At 34.9% G+C, this 24365-nt stretch overlaps 1 protein-coding gene across 4 annotated transcripts in view; it reads right to left on the bottom strand.

The window, feature by feature from the left end:
• The window catches only part of LOC132708314 (hemicentin-1), a 555715-nt gene that overhangs the window by 365139 nt on the left and 166211 nt on the right, over nucleotides 1-24365 (bottom strand). Inside the window, exon 1 of one of the 4 annotated variants that reach the window (XM_060680577.1) lies at nucleotides 20663-20745. The exons of the other annotated variants lie outside the window; for them this stretch is intronic. The gene's annotated coding sequence lies outside the window, so the exon portion shown is untranslated. Of the gene's footprint in view, nucleotides 1-20662; nucleotides 20746-24365 lie in introns of those variants that run through there. 4 annotated transcript variants of the gene reach the window in all.

The following is a 24365-nucleotide window of genomic DNA, read 5'->3' as shown; positions in this document are numbered from 1 at the left end:
ACCGCACGGGTTTGGGAGCAATCCGATGTTTTCGGAGATATTTCCCAAGCATTCAATTTTTACGTTTGTCAATTCTAACGGTCATGTCAGTGAATGTATTTGTGTTGTTTTGCCAAAATGTACCCAAAAACTAACGGTTGTAGAAAAAGTATTGTATGCAACACGTTCGGTAAACTTTTGAAGTCACCCGTTTATTAAACGCACCCTCCGCTCGTGTCAAATAAACTCGTGAGTCAAATGCCGTTTATCGCACTTGTGGCATAATATACTATTCTGTGTGATTGGAAGTGACGCATGTGTTGCGTCAACGGCTTTTCAAGGGCAAAACTTTTGCGCCAGGCCGATGAACCCTTGTGTCATGTCAAAATGTCATTGAAATCTGTCAAGCTGACATCTGAAAATATAAAGAAATACTTTTTTTCGGTTTTAGGGGGTGTTCATCAAAAGAGGTAGCATTGTACTTAAAAGATCTCTTAAGGGTGGCCGTTCTGTATTTAGGTACTCTAAGCAGATTGCGATCAAGAGCAACCACTCATACATCGAACCAGCCTCGATCAGTTTCTTTGATCAACATTTAGGTCTGTCTGTTTCATTAACTTTATATTCTAGCTACCAAGCTTTGGTGGAGATTTAACCAAGTTTGCCGTTGAAGTTGGTATTCACGGATGATGTAACTGAAATGTGGCATCAAGATATCGCGTACCCCAAGTTTAACTTTTCTGCACATTATGCACGCTATGCTGACAAATTTTATCCCAAAGTCACTTTGTCGTATGTGTGGTACTGACAAAATTTTTCGTTATCTGTATAGCATACGATTCTTGAAAATCGGCAGAACACATCGATATATCTGAAAAAACGTAAACCAATGGTAAGAATAAACAATACATAAATTGTAAGAACCGTTTTTCTTGCGAGTTTTCTTGTATCGATGTATGCAACGAACAAAAACAATATTTTACTAAAAGCTTTTAAAATTTAGCTGGCAACGAATTGGACATGAGCAGAAATGTTACGAGGAGTCCTCTCCTAGTCTGAAACAAACAAGAAACAAAAACCTTTAACCTATGAACTTACTTATTTAACTGTGAACCTGTGATTTTTCTTCATCTTGTGTTAACAAACTAAAATCATGTTTGACACTACTGAGGCAAAAATATCCAATTTTTTGGGATTTTATATCAGTTTTCTCTGAGTCATTAACTTTAACTTAATCTATGCTCTTACCAACTTTTTGAGTCACATTTAAGATAGTATCTGATTGTACTAGTCGAGAAACACCTGTTACAAACACATTTTTTGAAATCATTTATGTATAAGACAAATCACAAAAGGCTTAGAGCAGTTTCTCGAGGTACCTATGTTCTAATTTTTGTTTCCTTTGGTTCCATAATGCACATGCTCACCTTGATCTCGAATCAACATTTTGCCGAGATAAATGATCACAATTAATAGAGATGAAAATATTTTCTTGCTATTGGACAAGTAAAATGTGACCCAGACTAATGTCGTAATATACAGTATTAAAATCCCCATGGACCAAGTTTTCCAAAACTTCTACAATTTGTTGATATGACGATTGAACTGAGTACAGAGGCCCTCGTCAAATCCATACTGTCGGCCGGATAAAATATCACATATTTTAAAAAAATCTCTATGGCTGCCAACATTTCGGTCTTAGTGATTGTGACGTGCACCAAGTTGTCCAATAATTTTTTCCATTTTAAGCAAATGATATGGTTCTATATACGCATCTCTACATGCACGTTCCCGCTCAAATTGAAATAACCAGAGAGAACGACGCACTACGAAGTTTTTACTACCTATGGTCTTAACCACTTCCGGTTTCGTAAATTGGAAACAAACTACTGAATTTCTTTTAGCCGTTCCGCAACGAAATAAAATTTTAATACCGATCGAGTCTCGTGTGAAGATCAACAGGAAATGTAAAAATTGCGCCCTCTCGATCGTTATTATCTGTTGCCAAAGTGCACTTCCAGGCGATAATATCGAACAATGCACCATTGCCATATATTATACAAATTCACACTAGCGGGCATTTTAAATGTCGTTCTGGATACACTGCAGAGGTGCTAAATTTACTGTTATCCAACGGAACATGTAGGAAAATCTGTTTCATATTGCTGTATCCGGGAAACGTATATTTCCTCTTGTGTTTAGCTTTATAACGGATAAACGTGTACGCCATTAAACACTATGTAGCCGCATACTTTAAATTGTAAATTATGTAAATTGAAATTTATCGCACCTTAGAATAATACGGCATTACATTGACAAACGGTTATTAAAGGCTATCATTTCGAAAAATAAGGAAATGATTTATTGACAATTTAGTTTTTCATATTTCGAACCACTTTTTCAAAATTATATCCAATGTATTTACGACCATAAACTTTCTAAAGTTAGTTATGAAATGCATAATAATCGGTAGCCCATCAAAACAAATCCAGCCATAAAACCCGCGAACAGAAAACGGACTAGTCTGGTCTGCTCGTTTCGCATTAGAATAGGTTATACTATGTGGAGAGGATAAAGGCGGTTCAAGCGGTACTTTAAAAACTAAACAGTCTGAACAGTGACCAATGTACGTTATTCTAGGAGGGGGTAGCTGATTCGGATCTTCAGTTTCGACCTTTAATTTTGGTTAGTTTGATTCTTCCCACTGTCGGATATACGCAAAATATTCCAAGGTTCGAAGTATAACCGTCATCATTGATTGACCGATAGATTCATTGTTACTAGGATATGGGTTGTGATCTACATCGTAAGACATTCAACACTGTCTTCGAATGGGCTAACCTCGAGGTCAATTTTGGGTAATCGCAACCAGTATGCTAGTAGTAGCTGCTATTGCTTTGACTGCCGATTGTCGTGAGATAGATGTGGTGTGCCTCTGCTGCTTTCGTCGCTAAGAGGATGGTTTTTACGTTTCCTTATTAGAACACCCTTGCAAGAATAGGGCCTCTTGGCAGTTTCTTAGAACCCTGCAGGTCTTTTTAGCGCATCCGCTCTATAAAATACCTAATTATACCGAACTTGTGGAAAGTCTCATTTTACGACGGCGAGTCTCTTCGGACATTTTCGGGATATTACCCACGGCTTGTCAGCTCTGACGGTCACGCCAGGTGTCACTCGGCAAATGTATTAGCGTTGTTCTGCAAAAATGCAGCCAAAAACTAATGGCCGTAGAAAGCTTTGGAGTCACTCGTTTATTAACCACTCTCTTCGCTGGGCTCAACTCGTGCCAAAACAAAACTCGTGACTCAAATGCCGTTTACCAAACTTGTCCAGTACTATTCTGCACCAGTTGTTTCCTTTAAAGCAACCTTGCCCAGATAGCAATGTTCAGAAATATTTAATAAATTAACCAAATAATTCACAAAAAAAGTTAGCCCCTCCACCGGTAACATCTAATGTGTCGTTATGTTAAGCAGGTCCTAAAATAGCGATAAAAATATCTAATATGCCAATTTTCAACTTTAACAGCTTGTATGTTTTGTAATGTACACTTTTGAAGTGAGGTAATGTAAGGTAAAATATAGTGTTAGTGCACAGCTCATTCTTAACCAGACACCACATATGTTAAAAATTTAAGTGTATTCATAAATATTTGTCGACTAAATTAAAGAAATAATTCACACAAAAATCCAGCCCCTCTACCGGTTACATATTTTTCCTGGACTCAAACCTCAGTTAACCAACGTATCGTTATATAAAGCGGGTTCTAAAATAACGAATAAAAATATCTAATCATTGAATTTTCAACTTTAGCAGCTTGTATCTTTTGTAATGTACACTTTTGGAGTATGATAAGGTAAGGTAAAATATGCTATTAGCGTATAGCCCATTCTTCACCAGACTCCATGTATATTAACAGTTTTTAAAAGTGTTTTCATGAATATTTGTCGACTATCAATCATAATCAGTTCTTCATCCATATTTGCTTAAGAAAAGGTTTCCGATTGGGTTTGCACTAATAGGATTAATAAATCAGGCATAAGTAGTAGTTCTTTAGATTAGATGATGAAAAAATTAAGTTGCGTAAAAATGTGTTAAATTTGCGACGAGAGTAACTGCGTTTATTTCAACGAATCGTGAATCTGTTCACAATGACTTACAAACAGATTAAAGAAGCTTGCGTTGAAAATACCTGAAAATAAAAATTGCCAGAAATCTTAAGTAGTTGCTGGAGGATTATCTTATGCGTGCTTGCTACAAATATTGTAATCTCAAGCTTGGGACTTTTTAATGATATCTCATTTAATATTCATGACTATACCGCTGCTGTTTTGGTATCCTATAATATTGGACTCATTTTGTTTTTCCGGAGTTGGTTAAACTTTAAATTAGAGTTTATGTTACGTATAAAACAAGAGTTTTAATTTCAACTTTAAATTTAATTTCGAAGAATTGAAATACTGAAACAGAGTTGCGACTGAATAGTAATTATTGACCATTTTTCCTAGTTCCTGGTCTATTTTAAGATTCGAAGCGAAGCCCAAATTTTGAATTCGGATTTTTTGAGTAACCTTTTTTAGATATGGTGATAGCGATTATAGAACTCCATGTTAGAGTTTGAGTTCAGATGCAAAACTTGACAAAAATATCGGGTCAAGAAAATCAGAAGAAAAAACCACCAAGAGAATTAATTACGAACTTTCTTTTTGCTAACCACAGTAGCTCAGAATGACAAAAAAAGGCGATAAGTAACAACTATATTATTTCATTTTATTACCACAGTTTTGGTTAGTTTGTTCGACTCAACTTTGTTTTTCTTTACAAGCGAATAATTATATTCACAGTTAGGTGGTATTTTTCATTAATTATTCAACATTCAAAATTGTCAAAATTTCAGTTTCATGGTCCTCAACACTCCTATCTTGCGCATTCTTATTTTGGTTACAAACCTGTACCCTTAGCTCAGTCCTCAAAGTTTGGTTCTGTAGGCTACAACACACCACAGGTTTGCGTGTGACCACGACTTAGGCTGGATGAACAGTAATAAATGCAAAGAAGATTACAAAACACTCCACCTTAATATGTACAACTTTAATAATTGGTTTATAACCAACAAGACTTATTAAAATGCCAAAAAATACTCTATAGTTTGCTTTACGAGAAAAATCGGAAACATGAAAGAAAAGATATTTTCAGACTAATGTAAAATGTAATAATAATAATGTTGGACTTCTCGGACATACAAAAGAATACACAAGACAGTGCTTCAAACCAATGAATAATCTAATCACTTAATTTATTATTACAGGGAATCCAACGATCCGCGACCCGCTAGATCAACTACAAAGTAGCTTATAAAAAATAAACCATCGGAGCTACTTAAAACCGACCACTTAAAGCTAAGGGCGCCGACACGGCCATACTGACCAGTGCAGGCCCCCGGGCAGCTGATGGTCTTCTAGACCTCGAAAGCTTTACCACCTTCAATCGTTCATCCTGACTAACCAAGAAAAATAAAAACGCGATGCAATTCTTCATTATTTATACTATTATCATTAACCAATACACAAAAACTTTTACTAGGAAACCAAAATCAACTTACTTGTAACATGCAATGTAATATTATTTGGCAAACGTATGAAAGCATCAGCTATCAAGAAGAATGCCATTCGGATCCACCACTATCATCAATAACGCATTGCTTGTCTGGACAATCACCTACGGCGACACACGCCTCTCCAACCAAGCAATGCTTATCGAAAGAGTCACTTTGGCAACACATGCCCCTCTCCACCAACGTAATGCTTATAGGGATAACCACCTTCGGCGACACACGCCTCTCCAATAAAGCAAGCATTATATAAAAGCATATAATAAAAAAAACAAAATAAAAATAGAACTGTAAAAACTGGCTGATGAGGCTGGCTCTGATGACGAGCGAGGCGACATAGGGTTAGAATTGTGGAACATATTAAAAGAATACACAAACAGTGCTTCAAACCAATGAATAATCTAATCACTTAATTGATTATTAAACGGAATCCAACAATCCGCGACCCTCTAGATCAACTACCAAATACCCTACCAAAATAAACTATCGGAGCTACTTCTATAAGGTCAGACCATCTTCGCCGTTTTCCATTCAGTTCATTTCGGAAAATACCAAAGTGGGTTCCCATGGATTCACAATATTACGAATGCTAGAATTATAACTGTTTGGGTTGGAACGATAAATAATGCGAGTCAAAAATAAACATTCCAAACACCCAAAGCTAAGGGCGCGGACATATAAATATAGAACCTAATTGGTTACATCACTCATGCATTCCCTTAGTAAGTAAAAGTAATTATTTTATAGTCCTTATACTTGAAATTGTGGATATTACCTAAATTAAGCATATGAGATCTAAATATTCATTGAAACAAACTCCCGATCATTCAAGTTTTTGGTGCCGTTGTAGTATACGATTTTTATTTGCCTTGTTGTTGTAGCATATCGCTTCGATTGTTATGCAAACAATAAGAAATTGAATAAAACGAAGCAAATAAACTTGACCAACCACAAACTGCATTACCAGATATCCCCACTGGATGTCACTCCCTAGCTGTTACAGGTACAGCTCCAAAGTTTTTAAATGATATTCCAAAATTAGGAGTAGACAACAAAGGGTTACTTGTGCGTGTTAAAACTCGGCTTGACGTAAATAAAAGTGTCCGCTTACATGATAACATCTGCCGAAAATAAAACCAGAAAATATGCTCTCCGATAAATTTTATCACTGAGCGGAGTTTTTCCGGGTTAATTCAAAATTTTCGCACAGCTATTATCGGAGTGAACTATATTCACGTCAAAAGTGATTAATGATCGTCCGTGTAACGTGTTACTTAAGGAATGTAATGACAAATTATTGCGTAGATGCGGATTAGATATTTGCACGAGGTTATCAGATATCCTTTTGTAGGATGGGCCATATTTCAAGGCATCAAACATAAAGACGGTAATTTGTTTGGTGAAAATATAGGGAGCAATATAGCTCTTCCGATTATTATTGCATTTCGAATTGGTGTTTTCCAAATGGATCTTCCACACAGATCCATCAATTTCCACGAGAAGTGTAATTATTGTTGCGAGAGATGTGCATGCTTGGGTTTAATAAATTTTGCCGAGGATAATTTGAAGATGAGAGTTTTATTTGTTAACGTTAATGTACTAGGCGCGGAACCAAATATATGGCCGTCGTTAGAGGTTTTGAAATATTATTATTCCAGTTAGAAAATGAGAGAAGGTAATTTCATTTAGCTGCTTCCAGCTATAATCAACTCCGGTCTAACATTTAATGTTCAAAGTACACATGAACAAATTGTTTATCGTCGACCCATATAAGGTTTTGAATCCTCAAACTTTAAACTTAAAAATTAGCCAAGTCCGTTTGCAGTTAAAGCTGATACCTCTAGTATCATAGGCAAGGCCTATTGATTTGGCGAGTTCTTAAGAAATTTGTCATGATGTTCCTTTAAAATGTTCAAAAAAGAAATACAGATCTACGATTGTACTGTGGGACAAGCAAGGTAATATGACACAATATCTTTCTTAATTCAACTGCCATCTTCCATACTATTTACAAATATTCTGGATTCCTTCTGCGTCTGTTCTTGATTAATCGAACTTACTAACGTTTCGCCAATCATCCTGTTGGCATCTTCAAAAGCTTAACTGAAACGATTTCAGTTAAGCAACAACCGATGCAACCGGTGGACGTTTCTTTGAAAAAAAAACTGCTATCTTAATTCCATATAGCTAGAACCAAGTTTCATGCAAAGCATTAATCTCTGCTAAGTAAGGCTGGTAATAAAAATTCGATGTAATAACTTGATAAGTAGTGGCAACTGTCAATATTTAAACGCAAAACCAGCGTAACCAACCCTTTTCTCCACTAATCACCTTCCTGCTCGTCGAGTAGACCACCAATTAAGTTTAAAAAATTTTTTGCATTTGTTGGTTTGAATTTTGGTGGTATAATCATTTCACATAACTAGAAATGCCCTATTTTGATAAAACTGCACCACATATTTAAAATTTCAGATGATATTTTGTTTGCATTTTATACTTGATGTGTGCAGGCTGCGATTCACGGGTGTTTCTGAAATCATTATTTTGACAGCACATACTGCACAACCGCTAATGACACTTATAGGAGATATTTTACCAAATAGGAGTAGGAATTTATTTTTGTTCAATAAAGAGAATTAACAGGTTCGTATTAAGAAAACCGTAGAGCGAACTTAAAAAAAAAATATTTTCAATAACAGATTTGCATTTGCATGATATTCCATTCACATCCATCACAACATTTTCTGTATTTTTCCATTGGAATTTTACTAGGTTATGATTTTTATTCTTTGGGAAAATTCATTTAAAAAACTTCTGCCAGGCCATAATGAATATTGAGGTAACGTTTCCAAACACGCATTTAGGTCGTTCTGCAAAAATTATAGATAAATTTCAGTTTTTAGTTTCAGGTTCTCTTCAAAAAAATTCGGCCTAAGAACATTACAGCGAGAATTACATTCATTACATGGTAACAATTGATGCACCGCAGGCGGCATTGTTTTTTTTTTAGAGAAGGTTATGATTTTCGCCATTTTCTTTTCAAACAGCTATTTCCACACATTAAACTCGTTTTCTCAGAATATTTAACAAGATCTAGTTTGAGCAAATACTTCCGTAAAAATGTTGCGCATTTGGCGCGTGCGCACGTTTTTTTTTTCATAGTTGCCTTATAAGTTCCTGTATTATCGGTATAGACCTCTATATCTCTAGTAACTTATATAATTTCACCTTGTAATTCCTGCCCATCTCGGCTGGTGGGGCATTCTAGTAAAAAAAAGATTGCTGTTATCATAAGTTGTGCTTATTTACACAGTCATTGTGGGGGGAAATCGAATCGTCCGAGATATTAAAAAATCCAGGCTTCTGTAACCAGAAGTCTTCTTTGGAAATTAACTCGCGTCCAATAATAATTTAATATGGTATAGATGGAATCGGGCATTTCGCAGTATTCATGATAGGGATAATGCGCTAATGGGAAATTCCTTAGCAAGATGTCTAGTACTTTTTGTGTTTTGTGTGTTTTCTGATACATCATATTTCCTGTTATTGTGGTTGAGGATGGCATCTTTGAGGATAACGGCGAGACTAAAAGAGCATTTCTTTCTGCAATGCCTAAAGCGTCGGCCATGTCGACATGTTCCTCTTGATCTTGATTCCAACATTTTAAGAAGAGCTATTTTTGGCATAGTTTAAATATTAAACATAAGCGAGATGTATGCAATTTACAATAATGTATGCGGTATTAATGTTAAACGTTTAGCAAGCCCCTTACATAGCAAGAAGAAAATATGACAATAACTATTTGTTGACTCCTCTGTAACTAAAAATATTTTGAACTTGTAGCTCTTTAGCAATCTTGCAACTTTCTTTAAAAACTTTTTTCCGCATCTCTTACCGTTTTCAGCCATCTTTGCCGTGCGCCTTGTTGACGCAACCTATATATCTAGTAGCTATATGATCGGCGCATCAGTAGAGTGCCCGAGCTCTGCAAATATCTTATTTTTCAGTTTACTAAAAAAAGTTTGTTTTACTGGTTGCTAGTCGTAGATTACGGATCATCTAACTATAACGTAAACGGACCGGACGTATCAATCGATAAATTCCACGAACATTAATAAAAAATCGTAATGCTTTAGAAGCGAAATATCGGACCCTGTCGATATCCATTTCATCAATAATCCGTGGCCAGAACAATGCATTTTTGATTCGGTTCGGAAAATGAAAAATACACAACAGACGAAATTGTCCAGCCCGGAGGCGTATTTACCGTCCCTAAATCTTCGTGCATCGTCCGCGAAACACGGAACACAAAACTTCGTTTGTTCGCTGCGAATTACCCGCTCGTATTTCGGCATTTGAAAGGAGCGCGTAATCTCGTTAAATTCGACATAATTCATGTAAAACCGCGCCGTGGCATTTTCGAACTTAATAAAAGATAATGAAAAATACTTGTAAAAGTGGATTAGGCAGAAATGAAATTTATGTTGTAGATGTAGCGGTCGGGGATTAACCGATTTGATTATTTTAAACTGCCATAAATCGTTTTAGTTTGCAGCGGCTCTGAGGACCGAACAAAGTGGATTTTGTATGAGGAAAGGCGACCGCACACTGCCGGTATTAAAGGACGTTTGATTAATTTCAGTTTGGCATTTTTATTTATTGATTCGCGAGAGTATGTTACGTAACCGATTAGATTTGTAGTGAACCAACTATGTACAATCGATTATTACGATTCTTTTATTTTTTATTCTTTTATATCGATTTTGGCGGATGCTTCGCGATTGGTACTTTTTTGTGGAACGAAAGATGACAAACAAGAAAACTAATAAGTGCTCGTTGGATAACACTTTGAACAGTTTTTGTGATTAAGAATAACGTGTGTTGTTCCTGAAATAGTTATTCAATGTTCAATAATTTTTAATTTCAAATTACTGTGACTAATTTATTGAGAACATTAAAGCAGGAAAGACTCCGACAAAAATTAAAAATTACAAATTATTTTTATTACCTACTTAAATTACTTAAAATTATTCACATAATATATCAGTATCAATCACTACCCCTATCATCGCCTGTTCTAATTATTATATCTTCTATATTATTTGCAATATGGATATAAGATTGTTCTGCTTTTTCTATATGTTTAACAGAATTTGCCCACGTTTGTGGAGGGATGTTAAAAACTTCGGTTTCTATAAGTTTGAGGACATTAGAGTTAACACGGGGAAAAACATTGTTACGACGAATGGCAGATTTCAGTTGGTGCCAAACATGTTCAATGGAACTAAATATACAGTGGTAAGGTGGAAGCCTTAAAACTTATGCCCTAGATTTTTTGCATAATTATCACAGACGTATTTCTTTTGTAGGTTCAAGCTTTGTAGAACCTCAATTAATTGCTTTTTGGTATAATCTTCGTGAAAATAAATATGGTTATTATACATGTAGTTTTGGATTGTTGCTTTCGTGTCACATGAGGAAGGGGTTTTAGTCAACTGTCTGTGATAACTTGCGTTGTCCATTACAATTACGCCATTAGGAGGAATGTTTGGAACTAATTTGTTTTCAAATCAACGTTCAAATAAATCAGCCGTGGTGTCTTCCTGGTAATCCAGAGAAGAATCTTTAATATTTTTCGCAGACAGAGAAAGGCCATTTGGAATCCAACCATCTTTAGAGCCAGCATGCAAAATAGTTATTCTTTTACCTCTTTTTGATGGCGCGTTTACACTTATCAGTTGAGTCAAACCAACCCTTTTCCGGGGTATCATAAGTGTCGAACCAGGTTTCATCCAAGTAAATAATTGGCCTTTGTTGTTCTCTGTAAATCCTAATTTTTTCTAGATATTCTAGATAAGCCTCCTAATTAACATATCTAATGTAGGCACGCTTTGTTCCTCGTATAACTGGTAAATTTTACGCCGTATATATTGATCACTTTCATCTACACTCGAGAAAATGTCAGCATCGCTTCTTTTCTTCCTTGCTGAAATGGGATTATTCACAATTTTCCATACAGTTGATGTTGAAATTTTCGTCAATGTGGCCGTTTCGTCTAAAGATGCTTGCTTGCTGGTACCACGTTTAATGACAGTCAAATAAACATTATTTATAACTTCCTTAGTCTGAATAGAATAGTGTTTTCTACATTTAGGCGGGAGCATCTCCTGAGATACACTAGACTCGCACATATTTTGCATAATTCGCATACGATTCAACACTTGTATTAAACACGAAATAAGAATGATTACTAATAAACTTAAACTAAGTAGTATGCCAAACCAAAGAATATTAAACACAGGTAGGTATAAAATTATTTTCTATTACGGACCACAATTTTACCTGAATTTAAATTTCGAAATTTTCTATGTTTCTATTCTATTAATTCTATTCTATGTTAATGACCACCCAAGCAATTGGTCACTTTCTTATATCTATGAACAGACTTTACCTGCAGAAACTTCGTTAATGAAGTTTTTAGCAAACTAAGTTATAAAAACCTTGATATAGCACTTGATACTTGCACACCTTTGAAATAAACACCTCCATTAGGCAAACTTAAAATATTAAAAATAATCAAATAAAATTGAACATTTTGAGAAGCATCGATTCAAATAGATCTGATGTATTTTTAAGATGTTGTTTACCCCACTCTAAAATATTCAATTATGATCAGAAGTGCACACCGAATCACTTTAAAACTTCGGTTTTATATACTAAGCTAATTGAGACGTTTCCGGTACTTTAGTCAGGGGTAGGTTTTCAGTAGATTTTTAAAACAATGACATTTTGACGAATGTCAGCAACACGGTTATAAACTGCCTCACACGCAAGGTAGTGACTAAAGTGTTGTTTATAAAACTTGTCGCGTAATATAATATATTTAAATCAAATATGTGCCCGATTACATTTCGTAATTTGGTAAATTTTATTTTTAAGGTCTAGGGAGTCAAACATTTTTCGGTTTTTTCTCGAAATTAGCTTTGGTTAGTTTTGGTTAGCTATTACTATTGAAGCTATTACAATTGTAGGGGAACCAAAAATTCAAAAAGGTTCAGGGCAGCTGCAAAACTAAATATACCTTCACTTACAACAGGTTTGGATGAACCTCATGATTATGGATGGTCCATATATTCAATTCATATCCATTATTTGTGTCGAGTCTGACAATTCTGCGATGAATACTGAGATGGAACGCAATAAGTACGCTATAAAAGATGCAGATTTGGTAGTTGGAAAATCCATTGTTGAATGTTCTGAGAGAAAAATTGGTGAAAGCAATTCTTTATTTAGTTATCTCCTGCAAGAATCTATAAGACGGAAACAACAGACTTTTCTTAAATCGCCTATAAATTATGCACTGCTGAAAACGAATCGTCGAATGACAGCATAACGCTGATGTCCAAAGGCGCGCCTTTTAAGTTCCGTCTAATTTAAGACCCCCTATAAATTAATTAGCGAAAATCCTCCTTTAACGAACTTCTTAATTCTCAGTTGTATAATTCAAATTAATGTCAGAGTTAACTCGGAAAAATGCAATGTTTCGTCGGGACTTTTTTCTCGTCGTCGCCGCATCGAAAATAAGATCGTGCGTCTTTTCAGTTTCTATTGTTGCTTGCTCCGGATTAATCTTTATATTTTAGCAACTCTAACAAAGGGTATTCCAAAGTGAAATTCCAGCTGCCATCGGAATGAAAGCAACATTAAGATAACATTTCCGAGGGCCGTAATTAATTTTCGGCAAGACAACAATACACTAAATTAGAAAGAACTAAGCGCAAAAAGTTGAGAATGTATTGTTCGTTTCGAGTGTAAACTTTTTGTACTTCCGCATGACCAATTTTAGAGATAGTTTTTCCTTTGACGGCGACTAATTGGTTTTTAATTGTTTGCTGGCGTTAAAGGATTTTACAATTTTGCTGCTCGTCGGTAAGCTTAAGAAATTTTGGACTTTTATTTATTGTGACATGACCCTAAAAAATGTTTTCAAATGCATGAATTTTTTATTCGAACATTGCTTGTATATTTATTGCTAAAAATCGGATTTATTTATTAATTGCGGGTAAAACCTATAGAAAAAATCATTAATCTAAAAAATTAAATTGTTTGCAACAAGTTTATAAAATATCGGTAAATATTTGTTTAAAAAATATTAAAAAAAGCCTTTCAAACTATTGCCAAATTTTCTGGATTCCTCCTGCTATCCCAGGAAGTACACCATGTGCCAAATAATACGATTCTGGAAACCCATAGGAGATACGAAAAAGAGTTTCTTGGGCTCTCCTGAAGATTAAAAATATTAAAATGTTGTTGATACAGGGTGTTCCAAAAGCAAAAAACACATAACCCCCTAAACTATGAAAAATTCGAATAAGAATTTCTAAAGAAAGTGATCTTTATTTTAACCAAGGATTCCAAAAATGTCAAAATATACAGGATGTTTCATGTACAATAACAAAGTTGATGTAGTGGAGGATACTTTTGGGACACCCTGTACCAACAAAATTATAATATTTTTAATCTTCAGGAGAATCCAGGAAACTTTTGTTACATGGTGTTCATAAATATAAGTTAAATTATGTGGATGATCCATATATGATTTTTATGTAAAATTTACCACGTTTCCATAAATATAAAAGACCGTTCATCGCATCAGCATCACATACTAACACATTTATTACTATATTTACTTCTATTTAGGTAGGTATGAACAATTTAATTGTCCTTCTTGTTAAGATTAATAATAATAAATAATAGTATAAGCCAATTAACTGTGGGTGTCTTTTTATTAAGGGTACACAATAATAAGAAATATGTTAAGAATCAATATCGGATACCTTTTGGACTCCATTAGCCTATACAATTTCCATCAGACCTTCATCATTCGTGAATGGATTGTACATATACAGTGGACCAATACATTCAATTCTCTCTTGTTTACACTTTATTATGAATGGACGCCATAGTTATCCGCACGTAGCTAGTGCAGTTTATACCAACATCTTATATACAACGAGGTCAAAACTGTTTTATGTCGAAATACTTTGGTGAATTTCGTTTTCAGAAAATAAATTATGATTTTTTATCTGAAAGCTCGGGATGTCGCGCCAGTCCCGGGAAATTTGACGCTTTCAAGGATTTGTATGCTCAAGGAAGAACTTAATTTAAATACAAGCCATGTTTGGCGCTATCTCAGCGAAATTCTAGATGAAATATTAAGCAAAATTTAACATCGTCTGCGCAATGTGTTCGGTTTAGAGCAATTTTCTGTCGGTGTCTGCTGAACAAGTAAAATATTGCCCTGCAATTTTCTGCAGTTAAAATGCAGAATTTGATGCATGTTGTTTAATTGCGATATCCGTTGCGTTTTACGAGCAATTTTTATAGCTAGTTTTATAATGGATGTCGGACACCAGGTAATAAAAGGAAGAATCTAAATTTCTCAACTTCGATTGAAAAAAATACACTCTTTCTCCAGCGGTTTTATTATTTAGACCTTATATAATTTTTCCCCACACAAAATACTTGGTAATTGTTATACGCACATAAAGTACCATAATATACGATATATTCAATTGTGGAATGAGGGTAAACATATTTCAAGGTGGCAAGAATTTGGTTAGCTGCTCGACTTGCGTTGCAAATGTAGATATGCTTGTTTGCTAAAGTATATATTTTTACATTATCATGCAACTCTAACATAGTTATAGCTAGAAACGTGTGTCAACAAAATATTAGCAACAACCAAGGCCATAACCAAGTAACCAAAAAAGTATGTTACAAAAATAACCTAGAACAGATTTCGCCTTCCTTGCTAATCTTCTTAACAAGAGCGGATATTTCAAGAAATCTTAAAGTCTAAAACTTTGCAAATTCGTATGGTTGACTCAAGAATTGGCCTCATCTTTGAATGAATGCTGAGTCTTATCTGAATTTGAACTCTTTGAAACTCTACAAGTATAGCATTTACCATTTAACTTATAAAAAACTTATAATAATATGCTGAAGCGACAGTTTAGTATGCGATCTACTCAAGCTTATTTGCTTAGTTTTGGTTAGTTTGTTATTGTTGTATTAAACTAATCAAAGATTAAATTGACCCATATCTCATATGTGCCTCAGGTGGCTATAATATTTTCGTAGAGGTAGAAATGATCTTTCGAGCATGCACCTACATTAACTTGCACGTGTTGGATGAAGATTTAGTGGGATCAAATCATGTTTTGAGAAAATACTACCGTAAAAATGCTGCATTCAAACTCACTGACAATCTGCGCGCGAGGTTGGTTGTTGAATGTCGCAAGGTCATTATTATTTAAAAAGGAGATTTTAAATCTTGCGCATGCGCATGTTGGATGGATATAATGAATGATAAGCAAAAATGGTCCGGCCTACTAGGATCTACCGTATCAAAATTAAAGCCAAATGAATGAATGCAACCACCAACGAACATGTGCGGCCTAATAGGAAAGCATTATCTAAATTATTCATACTAATAAAGGATCTTGAAGCTCAAAATACGGAAAATGTTCCCTGGTATCCGTTAAACATAGAGAACTCTAGATAGATTACCAACGTTCTAATAATTAATTACAATTTTAAACATTTGCGACCCTCTGTGCTTGCAGTAAATCCCTTGGCAATACACCAAACCGAGAATGAGCAGAAATAATACGGGTAAACCATTCCGTTCGCTAAATAAATAATCGTTCAGAAGATTGTTGTTCGTTTTATAAAAACAATTGCATGGCTTGTCTGTTTGTAGGCTTTGTTAGCGAACCTTGCTTCTGAGGTAAATTCCAAATATTTACATTTCGGGTTTTCCTTGTTTGAGTTCGTTTTCGGTTATATGTTGTACCCAAGTATTTGGCAGGCTAAGCACGATTCTTGCCAACGATTTGTTGTGCTATTTGTTTTCGTAATGCCAATTGCAGAAATTTATAATTAAATAGCGAATATTTCATTACCGATAGTTATTTTAGTGGTATAATTTATGAAATTATAATTTATTTAATGGGGATCCAGACTTGCGTCCTGAGTCTCAGCGGTGAGCATCTCGCATGACGCATTGGAAGTTTTCGAGACGTGGACAGATGGTATTTTATTAGCTTTGTTCCAACCACAGTCTAAAATTGGTTTGGAACTGCAAATTCCTGTCACTCAACTGATTTTTTTAAGCAAAAAATATTAATCGTTACAAAAGGTCATTTGAGTGACAAGAATTTACAGTTTCTGACAGCAATTAGAACAAAGCTATTGACGAAAGGCAGAACCGTTATAAAGGGATTGAATCAGGTCTGTTTTGTTTTCATCGGCATTATACTGAGTTCTGAGGCATGATTGTGGTTTTGTTTTTGGTCAAAAAGTTAAACACAAGCAACGATGAGTGAGCAGGTGCATTATTGTGATGCAAAATCAATTAATTGTTTTCCCACAATTCCGGAAGTTCTCTTCGTATCGCTTCTCGCAAACGGCGCAGAACTTCACACACTTTATTGACCGTATTGAACTTGACTTGCTTTTTTCAGTCTTCCAGCGATTTTTTTATCTCTTCAATCGTTCCAAACTTCCTTTCTTTCATGGGTTTCTTAAGTTTTGGCAACAGGAAAAAGTCGCACGGGGCCATATCCGGTGAATATGGTGGCTGAGGCATGATTGTGGTTTTGTTTTTGGTCAAAAAGTTAAACACAAGCAACGATGAGTGAGCAGGTGCATTATTGTGATGCAAAATCAATTAATTGTTTTCCCACAATTCCGGAAGTTCTCTTCGTATTGCTTCTCGCAAACGGCGCAGAACTTCACACACTTTATTGACCGTATTGAACTTGACTTGCTTTTTTCAGTCTTCCAGCGATTTTTTTTATCTCTTCAATCGTTCCAAACTTCCTTTCTTTCATGGGTTTCTTAAGTTTTGGCAACAGGAAAAAGTCTCACGGGGCCATATCCGGTGAATATGGTGGCTGAGGCATGATTGTGGTTTTGTTTTTGGTCAAAAAGTTAAACACAAGCAACGATGAGTGAGCAGGTGCATTATTGTGATGCAAAATCAATTAATTGTTTTCCCACAATTCCGGACGTTCTCTTCGTATTGCTTCTCGCAAACGGCGCAGAACTTCACACACTTTATTGAGCGTATTGAACTTGACGTGCCTTTTTCAGTCTTGGTGATTCTGGGTTCTTCCATTGGGACGACTGGGCTTTGGTTTCCAGTTATGACCTTGAGCATATCAGGATCATTATTGATAGCTCTTGAACGATGCGCCTTCGACGGTTCTTTTGTTCAAAATTAAGCAGCTTGTACCACTTATAAACATTTTTTTTTTGCTCAAAGCAGATTCACAATATGTCGTTGTCAACATTTCAAGTGCTTATGTATCACAAAAGAAGTACACGTGCAAACTGGCTGTAACTGTAAACATATGTTACACTTATTACAAACGTAAATTGTGTGGCTGTGGCAGATTCTACATCTCCTTCGGGCTTTATTAGCATGAACAACCATGAGGTGACCTTGATTATCATAGCGCAGTTCATCTATGCCAGGTGCAAGATGTCTTTGAGTAATTGTTTTATCAGTTTTTAAAAGTTGCAAAGCAATGTAAGATTTAAAATCAAATCAATGAATTCGTCATCAAAAAACATAAAAAAATTCAAGCGGATTTTTTCCAGAAAGCCTATTTTTTAGTTACTCACATAATCTAAATTCATCTGATACAGGTGTGTGAGTGTACTCAATCTGACCTTTTTTCCATTTGACAGTAGAGCAAGCCTGTCGTTTGCAGAAAGCATACGTGTTCTTTTGAATTCCAGGGTTTCATCATCTGATGAGTCTCATTCAGGTTCAGTAGTTGATGAATTAGAGGACTGTTGAAGGTTGAAGCTGTATCATTCGGTGTATGTAACTCGAAAATTCCAACTATATCATTTGGTTCCCCAAACTCTTGTAGATTTATGTTATCGTTCATATCTTCTTCGTCAGTCAAGGTATCCACGTCAGGTGGAATATAGACCGCGTCAATATGTTCTGTAAATGTTTTTTTACGTTATTTTTAACATAAATTTACAAGGAATGGAATACGTAAATAAAAATAATACTTTCGACTTTCATTGTTCTTGTCCTCATCCATCACGATCTCCTCCATAGCCGCCTCTAATTCCTTTTGAGTCAATTACCTCGGAAATGCCATATTTTACGAACTATAACGTTCATTGCACAAAGCACAAACTGATACTGAAGAACACGCTAATTGTTGGATGTTTATTCTACATGCGCTGATTTGTCTAGACTTGCAATAACAATGTTTTGTTTCACAGATAAAACCAGTGGTGCATTTACGCACCAGTAAATATTTTCAAAAAATAATGCATATTCAATATAGTATTTCCTATGTATGTTTTCTGCGATGTAATCTACTTGCTATAGGCTTAACAAAAATGGCAATACAAATCCAAAATATATATTTTTTTATTTACTTGAAAATGTGATACAAATTTATGTGCCGCTTTTGTTAACTTTTGAAGTCATATATAAGATCTATCCTTTACACATAAATTAGCGATTTCTGAGGTTTTATGGCCTACAGTAGTGATAATAAAATTTTCACATGGATGTGCAAAAATATTTCTTGTATGTGACAACAAAAATCATAGAATAGATGGTGCATTAACGGCACCACTGGGACAAAATGGGTTAATAAAAGGTATTGTCATATAACTCAACTCAAAAATAAACCCATGAAGTAATCATTATCTTTTGTAGTTTCAATTGTGGATCTATGTTTTCCCGGATAATGGTTTTTGTTTACGCGAATTTTAATTTAGGTTACGAAGCTTTTTAGAGCGGAGTGTCAAAATTACAAGGGGATATCTGTACAAACTCTAGTAAATGCTATCAAAAACCTTTATAATAACTCTGTCCAGAGATTTCTGCGTAACAAAGGGGCTTCGCCATGGGTGCTGTATATAACATACGCCACCAATTTATCTTAAAGAAGCCTTACTAAAATACCCCTAATTGATAGAACAGAATTTAGCCTACAGTTCGCAGACGATCAGGCAGTAATAGCAGGGGATAAAGAAGATCTAGAATATATGGCGCGCTAACTAAAAGAAACCTATGAAGATTTTGAACTGACTACGAATGTTGAAAAAACGAAATATCTATGCATAGGAAGGGAAAGTGGTAACCTATAATTGGGAAACTCAAAAGAAACAGAAGCCTGTGCAGAGTGCAAATACCTAGGGGTTACACAGGAAAAAACGGGTTCAGATATATATATATATATATATATATATATATATATATATATATATATATATATATATATATATATATATATATATATATATATATATATATATATATATATATATATATATATTTTTTTTTTTTTTTTTTTTTTTTTCACGTATTGATTGACGGATGGAAAAATGTGATGACACTATATTCCGGGATATCATCCGTTCGCTTGTTGAACTCCGACTGGAATCCGGCAGACGTTTCGCCAAAATCTCACTTGGCATCTTCAATGCTCGCGCTCCGAGCCAGTCTTCGAAGTGTTTTCGGAGCGCGAGCGTTGAGGGTGCCGGCTGGGATTTTGTTGAAATGAAAGTATTCGGGAACAAATGAGACTCGAAGACACAATCATACCTGACATCGAAAGAAAACAAATGATCTGGTGCTACCATGTGCAGCGTATGAACGACGACACATTACCTAAAAAAACAATGAATTGGATACCACACCCTCGAAAAAAAAGAGGGCGTCCAAAAAGAACATGGCACGACGGAGTTCGCAAAGCGATGAGCTCGAAAAACTTAGACGATGGCCAATGGGAGGACCGAAGACAATGGAGGCTAGATATCGGACGTTTTAAACCGAAGATAGAGAGAGAGCTTTTTATAGATGTTTTGACTAAAACTTGTCAAGGTCGAAGTATTTAATTTACCCGCACAATATAAAACCGCATTTTTTTTCTACACTCGCACATCAGAATAAATTTTCAGCGTGTGAATGCATAATGCATGTTTCATCAACCGGATCGCATATAATATAGTACCTAAATCACTCACCCCATAAATCTCGGGAACAATTAAGGCAAAGCAATAAATTCACAAAAATTACCACAAAAGAAACGCAACGGCAATAACAAACCTCACCTTCGTAACGCGATGCTTTATTCTTTAATTATTTTTCATAGATTTTAATTTAATTGCCGCACGAACAGGACAGCGGGATCGGGTTTTTGCCAAGAAGGAAACGAAAATTAATTTCAAATTATTATGAATTAGAGGAGATCATTAGTTCATACTTAAACGTTCCCATTCTACATCATTCTGACGTTTAGAGAGTCGTTTTACGCGAAATTGAAATTTATAGTTCATTCCGAGCGAATGCGATTTATGATTTCTAGGGAAATTTATAGATCTTCATAATGGAGTTTGCGTCGTCCGAAAAAAAAAAGCTTGGCTCGTTCTCTACACCAGGAAAAATCCCGTCCCTTTTATTTACGCTGTTTCTTGCTAGAACTGTGAAAAATCGATTTCAGCTATTCTAATGAATGGAAATATTTTTGGGTAATATTTGGCTGAGTGTTACCGTAGGATATGAAAACTGGATTTGAACTTAGACATAGCTTAGTATCCATCTTAGAACTTATTTCAAAGAAACTTCCACATGATAATGTAATATTATTTACAAAATTTCTAGATTTCTCTTGCCTCGGTTATTAATGAATCATGATTAATCAAAGCTTAACGGGGATTGGCTCGTATTCTACTCTTTACCTGCTTTTATATTGTTTGAGGGGACCGGACCTAACAGAGGCGCACGAACATTGTCTTGGATGACTGATTGCCATACTAGTAAAAGGTTAAGGTTGTTTGGTTGCTTATAGACTTCTAAAGATTCTAGAATTTTTTGTTTGTAGAATTGATTACATGCAGAATTTTAGTTTTACCGAATAAAATTCGATTTCCGGTTTCGCGATGGTGTTCGACAAGTTTAATTTTTCAAAGAAACTTCCCGCTCAGCAAGTTCGATTCATCAACAACCTACGCAGGAGGAATTCAAAAGTCTTGTAAATAGTACTGATGAGTTTATTTGTGGCAATTTTAAGACTCTTTCATGTTCTTTGAGCCTAGTTGATATTTTTCGTCCGGTTTCAGCAATGTATTCTTTGCCGCATATGAATGGAATGCTTTGAACTCCTGATATCTGAAACGCATTTTTGTCTTTGACGGATCAAAGATGTTGAGAGAATTTTGGACAAACGGTAAATCTGGTTTTGACATTATATCTCTTAAGAACTTTTGATATGTGGTCAGTGATGTCTTGAATGTAAGGGAGGACAAGAGTGATAAGTGTGGGGTTACTTTTGGACTCATTGTCTTTAGAAAGTTTTGGTGAACTGTATTTTGTGATGAACGCTTAATATCTGTAATGTGGAAATTATTAGAGAGAAGAGCAGATTTAAGGTGTTTTAATTCTGGGTTCAGTGGCTCGGCTTGAGATAGTTGTACGGCTCTGTAAACGAGAGAGTTGATAAGAATATCTAAGAATGGTAGATTATTAATAGTATCTAATTCACTGTTATGGTGTATAGGTGTATAGATTATTGTCCATTAGGCCAAATAACAAAAGTACCATCAATCAACCGTTTCCATAATTTGGTTAGATAAAAGCATCCATAAATATAATTGCGATGATTGGTGATAATGGAGAACCCATAGACCGTTCAAAGAAAAATATGTTCCAGACAAGATGAGAAGATTTGGTTCCAGATTCTAATATAATTAACATATCTGAAATAATGTTGAGATTTTCAAGAATAAGGAGATTAGTACAGGGGAATTCTACGTCGAAACTAAACAGAATATCCTGTGGATTTAATGTAATGGTTTTTAATTGCTCGATAAAATGAAAGGAATTAAGTACGCAACCCTGGTTTGTGAATCTTAGCGAGTGCGTGGAGACGAGGAATTTTTGAGTCATGAGGGCTGATATACTTTTTCCCAGATTCTGATTCTCCGTTCTATAGATGACATAGGATCTTTTTTAAGTTGACGAAAGCATCTATGTGTAAGAATATCTTGAATCTATTCCTGATATTCATTTGTGTTTATGCCTTTATCTGCTTATAGAATTACAATGTCGGGATTAGATTTTAGAGATTTTAGAGCAATGTGGCTCAGACTTTGGAATGTTAGATTTGATTTTTTAAAGTGTTTTTGTGGTTTCAAATCGAATTTCATTAACTCTTTCTTGTTTAGGATAAACTAGACATTTGAAATGATTTCCTCTTTTGGGATAATACGTGGGGTACGGACGAAGTTGGAACGTTTTGCAAGAACTGATTTTTCAGTGTCAGAAAGTTGGTGAGATGATACAGTTCCCACGGTGTGTGGTAGTTAAGAAGAGTTTTATGGTTCTACTAGTGTTGACGTTAGTTTGTTAAATTTTTGGAATGTAATTCTGGGTATAAGATAAAAGAAGATTTTCAGCTTTACCATGAATCGTGTTTGTAGAGACAGAAAAGTCTTATTGATTTGGTCTATTCTTTACAGGTATAATGAATTCTTTCACACAGTAAAGCAAAGCTAGATTTGAGAAGAATTTTCTAAGCGGATGATGGTTTCGTACTTAATTTCTTTTATTTCATTGAACAATTAAAAACCATTACATTAGATCCACATGATATTTTGGTTAGTTTCGACTTCCTATTATTGAAACTCTCAACACTAATTCAGATATATTGAAATCTGAGAATCTGGAACCAAACATTCTCATCAACAGCCATCGCGAATATATTGGAAGCCTTTGAGAAGAAATCCCTCGCGACACCTTCCATCTAAAACCAAAATTATGGACACGCTACGTTGACTTTTCATATTTGGCCTCATGGTCAAGAATCTCTACGAGATTTTCTTAGCCAATAATAATAATAATATAATAATCAGAATAGATTAGATTTACCACTTGTCTGAAAATCTCTCAACAATTTAATATTCTCATTAGTTTGCTGCGAACCAATGCTGCAGACCGGCCTTGTTCTTTTATTTGGTGGTAGTGGTAGTAGTAAAGAAGGGCACCAAGTGATGTTTTCATTAATTATCAATAAAGCTACCACCGTTCGTATCTAATTACCAACTAACTTAAATGTCCAGCGGCATTACTCCGTGTAGATTAAAATGACTTGAGAATGAAACACAAAAAAAATGTTAATATAATTTAGCAAATTTAAATATTCATTCTTTCATTATCTGTGTGTGGTATAAATCGCACAGGTATAAACTTTGTATTTATTTAGCGCGCTAAATAAATACAAAGGTAGTGCAAATTATTTTAAAATGCTAGATTAAATTCAATTTTAATTTATTGATAATGGAAAAACGTCGAAAATAACTGATATGAGTACATTATTTGCTGAAAAATAAATAAATATGACAAGTCAGTGTATTTTAAAAACCGCCGAATTTTAGTGAAACGATCCAATTTATTTACTGGAACAAGCAATAAACCACTTTATATGAAAATTAATTTTAAATAAAGTATTTCGGCAACAAAAATTCAAAGCGCATGAAGTTGCTCGATTTATTTTGGACACAACACGGCCAAAACAAATATTTAAAAAATATTGAGCTTCGGCCATGGAAAAGCTCCATTAATATCGAGACGTGACTACTTGATCTAACAATATATTAAAGTTAGTTTTTCGCAAAATACAAGTAAACTTTGAGCACCGTCACCAATCAGTCATCCGGGACGATGTTTGTG

This window comes from Cylas formicarius, unplaced genomic scaffold (assembly GCF_029955315.1).
Source record: "Cylas formicarius isolate icCylForm1 unplaced genomic scaffold, icCylForm1.1 PGA_scaffold_10__41_contigs__length_53128322, whole genome shotgun sequence".
NCBI lineage: Eukaryota > Metazoa > Arthropoda > Insecta > Coleoptera > Brentidae > Cylas > Cylas formicarius.
This window is presented reverse-complemented; position numbering and strand designations above follow the sequence as displayed.